Source organism: Haliotis rubra, unplaced genomic scaffold (assembly GCF_003918875.1).
Source record: "Haliotis rubra isolate DU_JTF1 unplaced genomic scaffold, ASM391887v1 Scf328, whole genome shotgun sequence".
Lineage (NCBI taxonomy): Eukaryota > Metazoa > Mollusca > Gastropoda > Lepetellida > Haliotidae > Haliotis > Haliotis rubra.
In genome coordinates this window covers 357,199-372,153 of record NW_025767000.1, presented here as the reverse complement: position 1 = coordinate 372,153, position 14,955 = coordinate 357,199, and the positions used below count along the sequence as shown (strand labels likewise).

The window sequence follows — 14,955 nt, the reverse complement described above, 5'->3', positions numbered from 1 at the left end:
TATTGCTAAAGGCGGCGTAAAACCAAACTCACTCACTCACTTAAAATTTCTATTTCAGCAGTTTGACATGACTTCATTTTCATGCATTTTCCGAAAATGTTTGAGGGGGGTAAAATTACAGTAACTCTTGATATTTGAAAACCAGGCTAACTTTCGTATGATTTTAGTGAGCAGTTCATGTGACATAATTCTTTTAAATCTCCAGTGGTGATGATGTGGAATAAGGTATTGAAAATACTTCAAATGGACATTTTCTAAAATATATTATCTATTGTGGAGCAGGCAATCCAATGACTGACATTGTTCTTGTTTGCTTGCAACATGGCGTCGGTCTGTGAACAATTGAGTCTGGACCAGACAATACAGTGACTGGTATCATGTTTGACAGTGAGGTTGATGTTTGTTTTACAGCAGCTATATACATGCCCGTCGTCACATAAGGATAATTTATTTAGATACAGCATTCCATCGTCTGGTGTAACGCTGCCGTGGTCCAAACCACAACCCCTAGCTCTCCGGACACACGCTCTAGCTGTTCACTATACGCGGTTCCACAGCTCCTAAATGCTGATAAAATGTTGAAATATCAACTTCGGACATAAATTACGACATCTACAAGTAATGGAGGGAAGATCTTTTAAACTAAGTATCTCAGTTATTTCACTGGAGAAGAGAATACATTTGCTTGGTACATTGGTCCAAAGTCAGAATTTGTCTCATCCCGGCAATAAAATGTCAAACTAATTGTTTCTTTTGTATCGTGATCATCAGTCAGTTTCTCGTCAGTTTTCTATTTTTGTAAGGTTAGCCAAAACGGTGATCATACATTTTATTCTTAAAACTGACAAAATGGTTGTTCGGGGAGGTATATAAGATTAGCTAAATTTAATGAGAATGCGAACGTATGCAAGATTTTAATCCAAGCCCATCTTACAACCAAAAACACCCCTCTCACAGTTATCTACTCAGAAAGTCGATGTGTGTAATTTACCAACTTCTTGTCTAACAACTCCGAAATCTACTGTTTATAGATGCCGAGGAAAATAATGCATAGATACTGCATGCCTCATAGTTCGTGAAAGTTTAAATGTTACGTAATATTATCCGTAACGTATTCTGTCCTTGTTTTTCACGGCTTATTTAACACTCAGCAACAAATCTGCACATTTTTGTGATCTATCAGATAAACGTACTCAATATCAATAAATCGAAATCGAGAACTTGCTGAGATAAGTGCTGGAATGTGATTATAATGGGAAGTAACAGAACGTGAGCATATGAAGAGAAATCTCTCCCGACGATTCAGATGTTTTATCAGCGAGTGTTTCTACACTTGTTAAAACTCATAAGTGTGTATACATGTGTGTTTAGCGTTATTTATCATCTAAAATCTATCTTCCGTTTAAAACAGTATAATAACCCGCTCGCGAGTGTAAAACTCCCAGAGTCGGATTCACCGCTGGATTTCGGTCACGTGGGCATGTCCATTATCACGTGACGGTTATGAAAGACTTCCGGTTGTTATTATAAAAGCAACAGTGCTCAGTGTCGATCAATTTTGTCGTGTAAAATCTTTCTGTATTGCCCTAGTCTTTCATAATATACCACCAATCCAAAAAAACAATCAAGGAAACCACTCATGTGATTCAAATGATACTGTTCATAATTTTCCCATGCCACTCCAGCTGTCAGGATGGCCGAGTGGTCTAAGGCGCCAGACTCAAGGCTGTGCCTTCTCTATCATAGAGGTTGGGTGTTCTGGTCCACGAATGTGGGCGTGGGTTCGAATCCCACTTCTGACACATCTTTTATTTATTTTTATTCTATCGTAAATATTTTCCTATTTATTGAAGTTGTCATTGTTATAATGAATTATTATAGCAGATTAGATGGTAATTTTGTGTTTTACCCAGTTCTTTCGACCACTATATAATATTGTTGATTGTTTATTTTTGATCAAGGAGTTTCTGCTTTTGAATATTTTCGTCATGGGAAATGGGTTTTTAGCCTGCAACTTAGGTGGAGTACAAATTCCATATTTAAATCAGTATTTGTGGATAACCGTGAGAAATCAATCACTTGAATGTCTTTCAAGATCACATGGAGAGAATTTCATGAAAACGTTGGAATTGTCATATTTAGGTTGAGAAACATTTGTCACATTCGCTCCTATATACGGAAGTCGAAAGGACATTTACATGTATTTATCAAGTTATTTGGAAATGTAATCAAGAACAATTTACTTTGTGACGTAGATAGTATGACATAGTCCACGATCAGCTGTCTCCCTATCAATTTATTTCATTTATCAAAATTATCTTCTCTACTATAAATGCTTAGAAAAAGACATCTTCTCTCAAATATCCACCCGTGGACTGCATACCATATATCCTGCAGTTACTTAAGGTGTTAATTGCATACTGGGAGGTAAAATAAACTACATCCCACATTTGACTTGATCATATGTTTGATGTTCAGTTGAAAATATCGGATGTTTGTAATATTACCCAACACTGAAAGAAATACATTAAGTAGAAATAAAACTATAACAAAATGTTTATGGAATTATGCATAACTGCTGATGGGTATCTTAGACATATTATCTCAGAAAATCAATAGATTTGCTTTTTTCAACAAAAACGTACCACAGTTCAAACCCGAGAAGGATTAGGTATTTGTAATTTGGCTTATTCCCACAGTCTTCGTTGAACCAATATATGCTTACACCAAAATATTTTCATGTGGATTGGCTGAAGAATGGGTACTGGTTAAATAGAGAGAAGGTAATGTACAAACTTGGTACACTTTCATTTGTCCGTTGTTGTACATTATCAATGTCACTATTCCGAATGCACCATGATTCATGAACGTGTCAATATGCGTGTGGCGAGGGAACGGAGGAAGAAAGCATGACATTAATTGAGGGGACAAATTTATTTGGTGATGGTAAATGTTAGATTTCGAAGTATTGATCAGCAGGCAATGGCTGTATAGAAACAAAACATTGAACGATATTGGAAAGGCTATAAACAAAGAATTCTTGGTGTTAGATGTGGGATTTGAAACTCAAAGAGGAAATGAAATACTGTAAACAGCCACATAAATATACATACCTGTAATCTACGGTCGCGGGTGAGGCGGTAGCAGTGCCCAGGTCATTATCGTGGAAAGTGATGTTTAACCATCTGCGTGTTTATTCAAGCCATACTAGGTGTAAATGTCTAGTGAATGTCGTGTATCGCTACTGATGTTCACTCCCTCGCACGCATAATGGGGGTGATGCACCGTTTACAAGGAAACTGTAGTGGGGAGGCAGTTTGTGTAATGGAATGTACACACTCATTGTGTGATCGCATAAGGTTGTGACAGGATTTTGTCAGCCCCGTGATAGCTCAGTTGGTAGAGCGGAGGACTGTAGTGGAGAGTGTAATCTGACATCCTTAGGTCGGTGGTTCAAATCCGCCTCGCGGGAACTTTTTGTTTCATATTTTGAAGTTTCCAAATTTAGACACCTTTTTGAAACTATAATAACGTTCTCTGAAAACTCATTGTCCAGTGTTACCAAGTAAATATAGGAATAGGGACTACTTAATGACCTTTTCCTTTTTGTACAGTGAATGAAACCAGATTTGAAATACTTGGAGTTGCGCAATCCATTTGCTCGGTTGCATGATGTAAACTGTGGACAATGTCTTGTGTGTCAAACAATGAATGTACCATGCATGTAGTGATATTGCTTTAACTCTGCAAGAAGAGTCACGAGCACGTATTCCCTCAATTATACGATGTATCAGTGGTAAATATACCGTAGCAATCGCTTTTTAACAGCTGTCAGGATGGCCGAGTGGTCTAAGGCGCCAGACTCAAGGCTGTGCCTTCTCTATCATAGAGGTTGGGTGTTCTGCTCCACGAATGTGGGCTTGGGTTCAAATCCCACTTCTGACATATCTTTTATTTTTTTCTATCGTAAATATTTTCCTACGTATTGAAGTGGTCATTGTTATAATGAATTATTATAGCAGATTAGATGGTAATTATGTTTTTTACCCAGTTCTTTCAACCACTATATAATATTGTTGATTGTTTATTTTTGATCAAGGAGTTTCTGCTTTTGAATATTTTCGTCATGGGAAATGGGTTTTTAGCCTGCAACTTAGGCGGAGTACAAATTCCATATTTAAATCAGTATTTGTGGATAACCGTGAGAAATCAATCACTTGAATGTCTTTCAAGATCACATGGAGAGAATTTCATGAAAACGTTGGAATTGTCATATTTAAGTTGAGAAACATTTGTCACATTCGCTCCTATATACGGAAGTCGGAAGGACATTTACATGTATTTATCAAGTTATTTGGAAATGTATTTACTTTGTGACGTAGATAGTATGATATAGTCCACGATCAGCTGTCTCCCTATCAATTTATTTCATTTATCAAAATTATCTTCTCTACTATAAATGCTTAGAAAAAGATATCTTCTCTCAAATGACCACCCGTGGACTGTATACCATATATTCTGCAGTTACTTAAGGTGTTAATTGTATACTGGGAGGTAAAGTAAACTACATCCCACATTTGACTTGATCATATGTTTGATGTTCAGTTGAAAATATCGGATGTTTGTAATATTACCCAACACTGAAATAAGATTGTATGTAGTTCTCTTTGTGAAAATACATAAGTAGAAATAAAACTATAACAAAATGTTTATGGAATTATACATAACTGCTGATGGGTATCTTAGACATATTATCTCAGAAAATCAATAGATTTGCTTTTTTCAACAAAAACGTACCACAGTTCAAACCCGAGAAGGATTAGGTATTTGTAATTTGGCTTATTCCCACAGTCTTCGTTGAACCAATATATGCTTACACCAAAATATTTTCATGTGGATTGGTTGAAGAATGGGTACTGGTTAAATAGAGAGAAGGTAATGTACAAACTTGGTACACTTTCATGTGCCCGTTGTTGTACAATATCAATGTGACTATTCCGAATGCACCATGATTCATGAACGTGTGTTGTGCCCTTAAACGCACAATGGTCTTAAGTGCACAGAAATCATGAATATTCATGAGTGGGCGGAGCTTATGTCACTACGTCACATGTTTAAGGGCACAACAAACGTGTCAATATGCGTGGTGAGAGAACGGAGGAAGAAAGCATGACATTAATTGAGGGGACAAATATATTTGGTGATGGTAAATGTTGTTAGATTTCGAAGTATTGATCAGCAGGCAATGGCTGTATAGAAACAAAACATTGAACGATATTGGAAAGGCTATAAACAAAGAATTCTTGGTGTTAGATGTGGGATTTGAAACTCAAAGAGGAAATGAAATACTGTAAACACAGGCGGTAGCAGTGTTCAGGTAGCCATCTGCGTGTTTATTCAAGCCATACTAGGTGTATATGTCTAGTGAATGTCGTGTATCGCTACTGATGTTCACTCCCTCGCACGCCTAATGGGGTGATGCACCGTTTACAAGGAAACTGTAGTGGGGAGGCAGTTTGTGTAATGGAATGTACACACTCATTGAGTGATCGCATAAGGTTGTGACGGTATTTAGTCAGCCCCGTGATAGCTCAGTTGGTAGAGCGGAGGACTGTAGTGGAAAGTGTAATCTGACATCCTTAGGTCGGTGGTTCAAATCCGCCTCGCGGGAACTTTTTGTTTCATATTTTGAAGTTTCTAAATTTAGACACATTTGGAAACTATAATAACGTTCTCTGAAAACTCATTGTCCAGTGTTACCAAGTATATATAGGAATAGGGACTACTTAATGACCTTTTCCTTTTTGTACAGTGAATGAAACCAGATTTGAAATACTTGGAGTTGCGCAATCCATTTGCTCGGTTGCATGATGTAAACTGTGGACAATGTCTTGTGTGTCAAACAATGAATGTACCATGCATGTAGTGATATTGCTTTAACTCTGCAAGAAGAGTCACGCGCACGTATTCCCTCAATTATACGATGTATCAGTAGTAAATATGCCATAACAATCGCTTTTTTAACAGCTGTCAGGATGGCCGAGTGGTCTAAGGCGCCAGACTCAAGGCTGTGCCTTCTCTATCATAGAGGTTGGGTGTTCTGGTCCACGAATGTGGGCGTGGGTTCAAATCCCACTTCTGACATATCTTTTATTTTTTCTATCGTAAATATTTTCCTATGTATTGAAGTTGTCATTGTTATAATGAATTATTATAGCAGATTAGATGGTAATTATGTTTTTTACCCAGTTCTTTCGACCACTATATAATATTGTTGATTGTTTATTTTTGATCAAGGAGTTTCTGCTTTTGAATATTTTCGTCATGGGAAATGGGTTTTTTAGCCTGCAACTTAGGCGGAGTACAAATTCCATATTTAAATCAGTATGTGTGGATAACCGTGAGAAATCAATCACTTGAATGTCTTTCAAGATCACATGGAGAGAATTTCATGAAAACGTTGGAATTGTCATATTTAGGTTGAGAAACATTTGTCACATTCGCTCCTATATACGGAAGTCGAAAGGACATTTACATGTATTTATCAAGTTATTTGGAAATGTAATCAAGAACAATTTACTTTGTGACGTAGATAGTATGACATAGTCCACGATCAGCTGTCTCCCTATCAATTTATTTCATTTATCAAAATTATCTTCTATACTATAAATGCTTAGAAAAAGACATCTTCTGTCAAATGACCACCCGTGGACTGCATACCATATATCCTGCAGTTACTTAAGGTGTTAATTGCATACTGGGAGGTAAAATAAACCACATCCCACATTTGACTTGATCATCTGTTGATGTTCAGTTGAAAATATCGGATGTTTGTAATATTACCCAACACTGAAAGAAGATTGATTGTATGTAGTTCTCTTTGTGAAAATATATAAGTAGAAATAAAACTATAACAAAATGTTTATGGAATTATACATAACTGCTGATGGGTATCTTAGACATATTATCATATAGATTTGCTTTTTTCAACAAAAACGTACCACAGTTCAAACCCGAGAAGGATTAGGTATTTGTAATTTGGCTTATTCCCACAGTCTTCGTTGAACCAATATATGCTTACTCCAAAATATTTTCATGTGGATTGGTTGAAGAATGGGTACTGGTTAAATAGAGAGAAGGTAATGTACAAACTTGGTACACTTTCATGTGCCTGTTGTTGTACAATATCAATGTGACTATTCCGAATGCACCATGATTCATGAACGTGTGTTGTGCCCTTAAACGCACAATGGTCTTAAGTGCACAGAAATCATGAATATTCATGAGTGGGCGGAGCTTATGTCACTACGTCACATGTTTAAGGGCACAACAAACGTGTCAATATGCGTGTGGTGAGAGAACGGAGGAAGAAAGCATGACATTAATTGAGGGGACAAATATATTTGGTGATGGTAAATGTTGTTAGATTTCGAAGTATTGATCAGCAGGCAATGGCTGTATAGAAACAAAACATTGAACGATATTGGAAAGGCTATAAACAAAGAATTCTTGGTGTTAGATGTGGGATTTGAAACTCAAAGAGGAAATGAAATACTGTAAACACAGGCGGTAGCAGTGTTCAGGTAGCCATCTGCGTGTTTATTCAAGCCATACTAGGTGTATATGTCTAGTGAATGTCGTGTATCGCTACTGATGTTCACTCCCTCGCACGCCTAATGGGGGTGATGCACCGTTTACAAGGAAACTGTAGTGGGGAGGCAGTTTGTGTAATGGAATGTACACACTCATTGAGTGATCGCATAAGGTTGTGACGGTATTTAGTCAGCCCCGTGATAGCTCAGTTGGTAGAGCGGAGGACTGTAGTGGAAAGTGTAATCTGACATCCTTAGGTCGGTGGTTCAAATCCGCCTCGCGGGAACTTTTTGTTTCATATTTTGAAGTTTCTAAATTTAGACACATTTGGAAACTATAATAACGTTCTCTGAAAACTCATTGTCCAGTGTTACCAAGTATATATAGGAATAGGGACTACTTAATGACCTTTTCCTTTTTGTACAGTGAATGAAACCAGATTTGAAATACTTGGAGTTGCGCAATCCATTTGCTCGGTTGCATGATGTAAACTGTGGACAATGTCTTGTGTGTCAAACAATGAATGTACCATGCATGTAGTGATATTGCTTTACCTCTGCAAGAAGAGTCACGCGCACGTATTCCCTCAATTATACGATGTATCAGTAGTAAATATGCCATAACAATCCCTTTTTAACAGCTGTCAGGATGGCCGAGTGGTCTAAATTCGTGACTCAAGGCTGTGCCTTCTCTATCATAGAGGTTGGGTGTTCTGGTCCACGAATGTGGGCGTGGGTTCAAATCCCACTTCTGACATATCTTTTATTTTTTCTATCGTAAATATTTTCCTATGTATTGAAGTTGTCATTGTTATAATGAATTATTATAGCAGATTAGATGGTAATTATGTTTTTTACCCAGTTCTTTCGACCACTATATAATATTGTTGATTGTTTATTTTTGATCAAGGAGTTTCTGCTTTTGAATATTTTCGTCATGGGAAATGGGTTTTTAGCCTGCAACTTAGGCGGAGTACAAATTCCATATTTAAATCAGTATGTGTGGATAACCGTGAGAAATCAATCACTTGAATGTCTTTCAAGATCACATGGAGAGAATTTCATGAAAACGTTGGAATTGTCATATTTAGGTTGAGAAACATTTGTCACATTCGCTCCTATATACGGAAGTCGAAAGGACATTTACATGTATTTATCAAGTTATTTGGAAATGTAATCAAGAACAATTTACTTTGTGACGTAGATAGTATGACATAGTCCACGATCAGCTGTCTCCCTATCAATTTATTTCATTTATCAAAATTATCTTCTATACTATAAATGCTTAGAAAAAAGACATCTTCTGTCAAATGACCACCCGTGGACTGCATACCATATATCCTGCAGTTACTTAAGGTGTTAATTGCATACTGGGAGGTAAAATAAACCACATCCCACATTTGACTTGATCATCTGTTGATGTTCAGTTGAAAATATCGGATGTTTGTAATATTACCCAACACTGAAAGAAGATTGATTGTATGTAGTTCTCTTTGTGAAAATATATAAGTAGAAATAAAACTATAACAAAATGTTTATGGAATTATACATAACTGCTGATGGGTATCTTAGACATATTATCATATAGATTTGCTTTTTCAACAAAAACGTACCACAGTTCAAACCCGAGAAGGATTAGGTATTTGTAATTTGGCTTATTCCCACAGTCTTCGTTGAACCAATATATGCTTACTCCAAAATATTTTCATGTGGATTGGTTGAAGAATGGGTACTGGTTAAATAGAGAGAAGGTAATGTACAAACTTGGTACACTTTCATGTGCCCGTTGTTGTACAATATCAATGTGACTATTCCGAATGCACCATGATTCATGAACGTGTGTTGTGCCCTTAAACGCACAATGGTCTTAAGTGCACAGAAATCATGAATATTCATGAGTGGGCGGAGCTTATGTCACTACGTCACATGTTTAAGGGCACAACAAACGTGTCAATATGCGTGTGGTGAGAGAACGGAGGAAGAAAGCATGACATTAATTGAGGGGACAAATATATTTGGTGATGGTAAATGTTGTTAGATTTCGAAGTATTGATCAGCAGGCAATGGCTGTATAGAAACAAAACATTGAACGATATTGGAAAGGCTATAAACAAAGAATTCTTGGTGTTAGATGTGGGATTTGAAACTCAAAGAGGAAATGAAATACTGTAAACACAGGCGGTAGCAGTGTTCAGGTAGCCATCTGCGTGTTTATTCAAGCCATACTAGGTGTATATGTCTAGTGAATGTCGTGTATCGCTACTGATGTTCACTCCCTCGCACGCCTAATGGGGGTGATGCACCGTTTACAAGGAAACTGTAGTGGGGAGGCAGTTTGTGTAATGGAATGTACACACTCATTGAGTGATCGCATAAGGTTGTGACGGTATTTAGTCAGCCCCGTGATAGCTCAGTTGGTAGAGCGGAGGACTGTAGTGGAAAGTGTAATCTGACATCCTTAGGTCGGTGGTTCAAATCCGCCTCGCGGGAACTTTTTGTTTCATATTTTGAAGTTTCCAAATTTAGACACATTTGGAAACTATAATAACGTTCTCTGAAAACTCATTGTCCAGTGTTACCAAGTATATATAGGAATAGGGACTACTTAATGACCTTTTCCTTTTTGTACAGTGAATGAAACCAGATTTGAAATACTTGGAGTTGCGCAATCCATTTGCTCGGTTGCATGATGTAAACTGTGGACAATGTCTTGTGTGTCAAACAATGAATGTACCATGCATGTAGTGATATTGCTTTACCTCTGCAAGAAGAGTCACGCGCACGTATTCCCTCAATTATACGATGTATCAGTAGTAAATATGCCATAACAATCGCTTTTTAACAGCTGTCAGGATGGCCGAGTGGTCTAAGGCGCCAGACTCAAGGCTGTGCCTTCTCTATCATAGAGGTTGGGTGTTCTGGTCCACGAATGTGGGCGTGGGTTCAAATCCCACTTCTGACATATCTTTTATTTTTTCTATCGTAAATATTTTCCTATGTATTGAAGTTGTCATTGTTATAATGAATTATTATAGCAGATTAGATGGTAATTATGTTTTTTACCCAGTTCTTTCGACCACTATATAATATTGTTGATTGTTTATTTTTGATCAAGGAGTTTCTGCTTTTGAATATTTTCGTCATGGGAAATGGGTTTTTAGCCTGCAACTTAGGCGGAGTACAAATTCCATATTTAAATCAGTATGTGTGGATAACCGTGAGAAATCAATCACTTGAATGTCTTTCAAGATCACATGGAGAGAATTTCATGAAAACGTTGGAATTGTCATATTTAGGTTGAGAAACATTTGTCACATTCGCTCCTATATACGGAAGTCGAAAGGACATTTACATGTATTTATCAAGTTATTTGGAAATGTAATCAAGAACAATTTACTTTGTGACGTAGATAGTATGACATAGTCCACGATCAGCTGTCTCCCTATCAATTTATTTCATTTATCAAAATTATCTTCTATACTATAAATGCTTAGAAAAAGACATCTTCTGTCAAATGACCACCCGTGGACTGCATACCATATATCCTGCAGTTACTTAAGGTGTTAATTGCATACTGGGAGGTAAAATAAACCACATCCCACATTTGACTTGATCATCTGTTGATGTTCAGTTGAAAATATCGGATGTTTGTAATATTACCCAACACTGAAAGAAGATTGATTGTATGTAGTTCTCTTTGTGAAAATATATAAGTAGAAATAAAACTATAACAAAATGTTTATGGAATTATACATAACTGCTGATGGGTATCTTAGACATATTATCATATAGATTTGCTTTTTCAACAAAAACGTACCACAGTTCAAACCCGAGAAGGATTAGGTATTTGTAATTTGGCTTATTCCCACAGTCTTCGTTGAACCAATATATGCTTACTCCAAAATATTTTCATGTGGATTGGTTGAAGAATGGGTACTGGTTAAATAGAGAGAAGGTAATGTACAAACTTGGTACACTTTCATGTGCCCGTTGTTGTACAATATCAATGTGACTATTCCGAATGCACCATGATTCATGAACGTGTGTTGTGCCCTTAAACGCACAATGGTCTTAAGTGCACAGAAATCATGAATATTCATGAGTGGGCGGAGCTTATGTCACTACGTCACATGTTTAAGGGCACAACAAACGTGTCAATATGCGTGTGGTGAGAGAACGGAGGAAGAAAGCATGACATTAATTGAGGGGACAAATATATTTGGTGATGGTAAATGTTGTTAGATTTCGAAGTATTGATCAGCAGGCAATGGCTGTATAGAAACAAAACATTGAACGATATTGGAAAGGCTATAAACAAAGAATTCTTGGTGTTAGATGTGGGATTTGAAACTCAAAGAGGAAATGAAATACTGTAAACACAGGCGGTAGCAGTGTTCAGGTAGCCATCTGCGTGTTTATTCAAGCCATACTAGGTGTATATGTCTAGTGAATGTCGTGTATCGCTACTGATGTTCACTCCCTCGCACGCCTAATGGGGGTGATGCACCGTTTACAAGGAAACTGTAGTGGGGAGGCAGTTTGTGTAATGGAATGTACACACTCATTGAGTGATCGCATAAGGTTGTGACGGTATTTAGTCAGCCCCGTGATAGCTCAGTTGGTAGAGCGGAGGACTGTAGTGGAAAGTGTAATCTGACATCCTTAGGTCGGTGGTTCAAATCCGCCTCGCGGGAACTTTTGTTTCATATTTTGAAGTTTCCAAATTTAGACACATTTGGAAACTATAATAACGTTCTCTGAAAACTCATTGTCCAGTGTTACCAAGTATATATAGGAATAGGGACTACTTAATGACCTTTTCCTTTTGTACAGTGAATGAAACCAGATTTGAAATACTTGGAGTTGCGCAATCCATTTGCTCGGTTGCATGATGTAAACTGTGGACAATGTCTTGTGTGTCAAACAATGAATGTACCATGCATGTAGTGATATTGCTTTACCTCTGCAAGAAGAGTCACGCGCACGTATTCCCTCAATTATACGATGTATCAGTAGTAAATATGCCATAACAATCGCTTTTTAACAGCTGTCAGGATGGCCGAGTGGTCTAAGGCGCCAGACTCAAGGCTGTGCCTTCTCTATCATAGAGGTTGGGTGTTCTGGTCCACGAATGTGGGCGTGGGTTCAAATCCCACTTCTGACATATCTTTTATTTTTTCTATCGTAAATATTTTCCTATGTATTGAAGTGGTCATTGTTATAATGAATTATTATAGCAGATTAGATGGTAATTTTGTTTTTTACCCAGTTCGTTCGACCACTATATAATATTGTTGATTGTTTATTTTTGATCAAGGAGTTTCTGCTTTTGAATATTTTCGTCATGGGAAATGGGTTTTTAGCCTGCAACTTAGGTGGAGTACAAATTCCATATTTAAATCAGTATTTGTGGATAACCGTGAGAAATCAATCACTTGAATGTCTTTCAAGATCACATGGAGAGAATTTCATGAAAACGTTGGAATTGTCATATTTAGGTTGAGAAACATTTGTCACATTCGCTCCTATATACGGAAGTCGAAAGGACATTTACATGTATTTATCAAGTTATTTGGAAATGTAATCAAGAACAATTTACTTTGTGACGTAGATAGTATGACATAGTCCACGATCAGCTGTCTCCCTATCAATTTATTTCATTTATCAAAATTATCTTCTCTACTATAAATGCTTAGAAAAAGACATCTTCTGTCAAATGACCACCCGTAGACTGCATACCATATATCCTGCAGTTACTTAAGGTGTTAATTGCATACTGGGAGGTAAAATAAACCACATCCCACATTTGACTTGATCATCTGTTGATGTTCAGTTGAAAATATCGGATGTTTGTAATATTACCCAACACTGAAAGAAGATTGATTGTATGTAGTTCTCTTTGTGAAAATATATAAGTAGAAATAAAACTATAACAAAATGTTTATGGAATTATACATAACTGCTGATGGGTATCTTAGACATATTATCTCAGAAAATCAATAGATTTGCTTTTTTCAACAAAAATGTACCACAGTTCAAACCCAAGAAGGATTAGGTATTTGTAATTTGGCTTATTCCCACAGTCTTCGTTGAACCAATATATGCTTACTCCAAAATATTTTCATGTGGATTGGTTGAAGAATGGGTACTGGTTAAATATAGAGAAGGTAATGTACAAACTTGGTACACTTTCATTTGTCCGTTGTTGTACATTATCAATGTCACTATTCCGAATGCACCATGATTCATGAACGTGTCAATATGCGTGTGGCGAGGGAACGGAGGAAGAAAGCATGACATTAATTGAGGGGACAAATTTATTTGGTGATGGTAATTGTTGTTAGATTTCGAAGTATTGATCAGCAGGCAATGGCTGTATAAAAACAAAACATTGAACGATATTGGAAAGGCTATAAACAAAGAATTCTTGGTGTTAGATGTGGCATTTGAAACTCAAAGAGGAAATGAAATACTGTAAACAGCCACATAAATATACATACCTGTAATCTACGGTCGTGGGTGAGGCGGTAGCAGTGCCTAGGTCATTATCGTGGAAAGTGATGTTTAGCCATCTGCGTGTTTATTCAAGCCATACTAGGTGTAAATGTCTAGTGAATGTCGTGTATCGCTACTGATGTTCACTCCCTCGCACGCCTAATGGGGGTGATGCACTGTTTACAAGGAAACTGTAGTGGGGAGGCAGTTTGTGTAATGGAATGTACACACTCATAGTGTGATCGCATAAGGTTGTGACAGGATTTTGTCAGCCCCGTGATAGCTCAGTTGGTAGAGCGGAGGACTGTAGTGGAGAGTGTAATCTGACATCCTTAGGTCGGTGGTTCAAATCCGCCTCGCGGGAACTTTTTTTTTTTCTTCATATTTTGAAGTTTCCAAATTTAGACACCTTTTTTGAAACTATAATAGCGTTCTCTGAAAACTCATTGTCCAGTGTTACCAAGTAAATATAGGAATAGGGACTACTTAATGACCTTTTCCTTTTTGTACAGTGAATGAAACCAGATTTGAAATACTTGGAGTTGCGCAATCCATTTGCTCGGTTGCATGATGTAAACTGTGGACAATGTCTTGTGTGTCAAACAATGAATGTACCATGCATGTAGTGATATTGCTTTAACTCTGCAAGAAGAGTCACGCGCACGTATTCCCTCAATTATACGATGTATCAGTAGTAAATATACCATAACAATCGCTTGTTAACAGCTGTCAGGATGGCCGAGTGGTCTAAGGCGCCAGACTCAAGGCTGTGCCTTCTCTATCATAGAGGTTGGGTGTTCTGGTCCACGAATGTGGGCTTGGGTTCAAATCCCACTTCTGACACATCTTTTATTTTTTTTCTATCGTA

The 14,955-nt window shown here is 37.3% G+C and overlaps 11 non-coding genes across 11 annotated transcripts; all 11 read left to right on the top strand.

Moving 5' to 3' along the window:
• The first annotated feature begins 1,687 nt into the window (after nt 1–1,687).
• On the top strand, nt 1,688–1,802 carry Trnal-caa. The gene is made up of 2 exons: nt 1,688–1,725; nt 1,757–1,802. It is a non-coding gene; the product is annotated as a tRNA-Leu (tRNA).
• A 1,579-nt stretch (nt 1,803–3,381) lies between these two features.
• Trnay-gua lies at nt 3,382–3,472 on the top strand. Its single transcript is given in 2 exon segments — nt 3,382–3,418; nt 3,437–3,472. It is a non-coding gene; the product is annotated as a tRNA-Tyr (tRNA).
• A 2,108-nt stretch (nt 3,473–5,580) lies between these two features.
• Trnay-gua lies at nt 5,581–5,671 on the top strand. The gene is given in 2 exon segments: nt 5,581–5,617; nt 5,636–5,671. It is a non-coding gene; the product is annotated as a tRNA-Tyr (tRNA).
• A 358-nt stretch (nt 5,672–6,029) lies between these two features.
• Nucleotides 6,030–6,144, top strand: Trnal-caa. The gene is made up of 2 exons: nt 6,030–6,067; nt 6,099–6,144. It is a non-coding gene; the product is annotated as a tRNA-Leu (tRNA).
• Nucleotides 6,145–7,787: 1,643 nt separating this feature from the next.
• On the top strand, nt 7,788–7,878 carry Trnay-gua. The gene is given in 2 exon segments: nt 7,788–7,824; nt 7,843–7,878. It is a non-coding gene; the product is annotated as a tRNA-Tyr (tRNA).
• Nucleotides 7,879–9,991: 2,113 nt separating this feature from the next.
• Trnay-gua lies at nt 9,992–10,082 on the top strand. The gene is given in 2 exon segments: nt 9,992–10,028; nt 10,047–10,082. It is a non-coding gene; the product is annotated as a tRNA-Tyr (tRNA).
• Nucleotides 10,083–10,439: 357 nt separating this feature from the next.
• Trnal-caa lies at nt 10,440–10,554 on the top strand. Its single transcript has 2 exons — nt 10,440–10,477; nt 10,509–10,554. It is a non-coding gene; the product is annotated as a tRNA-Leu (tRNA).
• A 1,641-nt stretch (nt 10,555–12,195) lies between these two features.
• Trnay-gua lies at nt 12,196–12,286 on the top strand. Its single transcript is given in 2 exon segments — nt 12,196–12,232; nt 12,251–12,286. It is a non-coding gene; the product is annotated as a tRNA-Tyr (tRNA).
• Nucleotides 12,287–12,641: 355 nt separating this feature from the next.
• Nucleotides 12,642–12,756, top strand: Trnal-caa. The gene is made up of 2 exons: nt 12,642–12,679; nt 12,711–12,756. It is a non-coding gene; the product is annotated as a tRNA-Leu (tRNA).
• Nucleotides 12,757–14,360: 1,604 nt separating this feature from the next.
• Trnay-gua lies at nt 14,361–14,451 on the top strand. The gene is given in 2 exon segments: nt 14,361–14,397; nt 14,416–14,451. It is a non-coding gene; the product is annotated as a tRNA-Tyr (tRNA).
• A 364-nt stretch (nt 14,452–14,815) lies between these two features.
• Nucleotides 14,816–14,930, top strand: Trnal-caa. The gene is made up of 2 exons: nt 14,816–14,853; nt 14,885–14,930. It is a non-coding gene; the product is annotated as a tRNA-Leu (tRNA).
• Nucleotides 14,931–14,955: the final 25 nt, after the last annotated feature.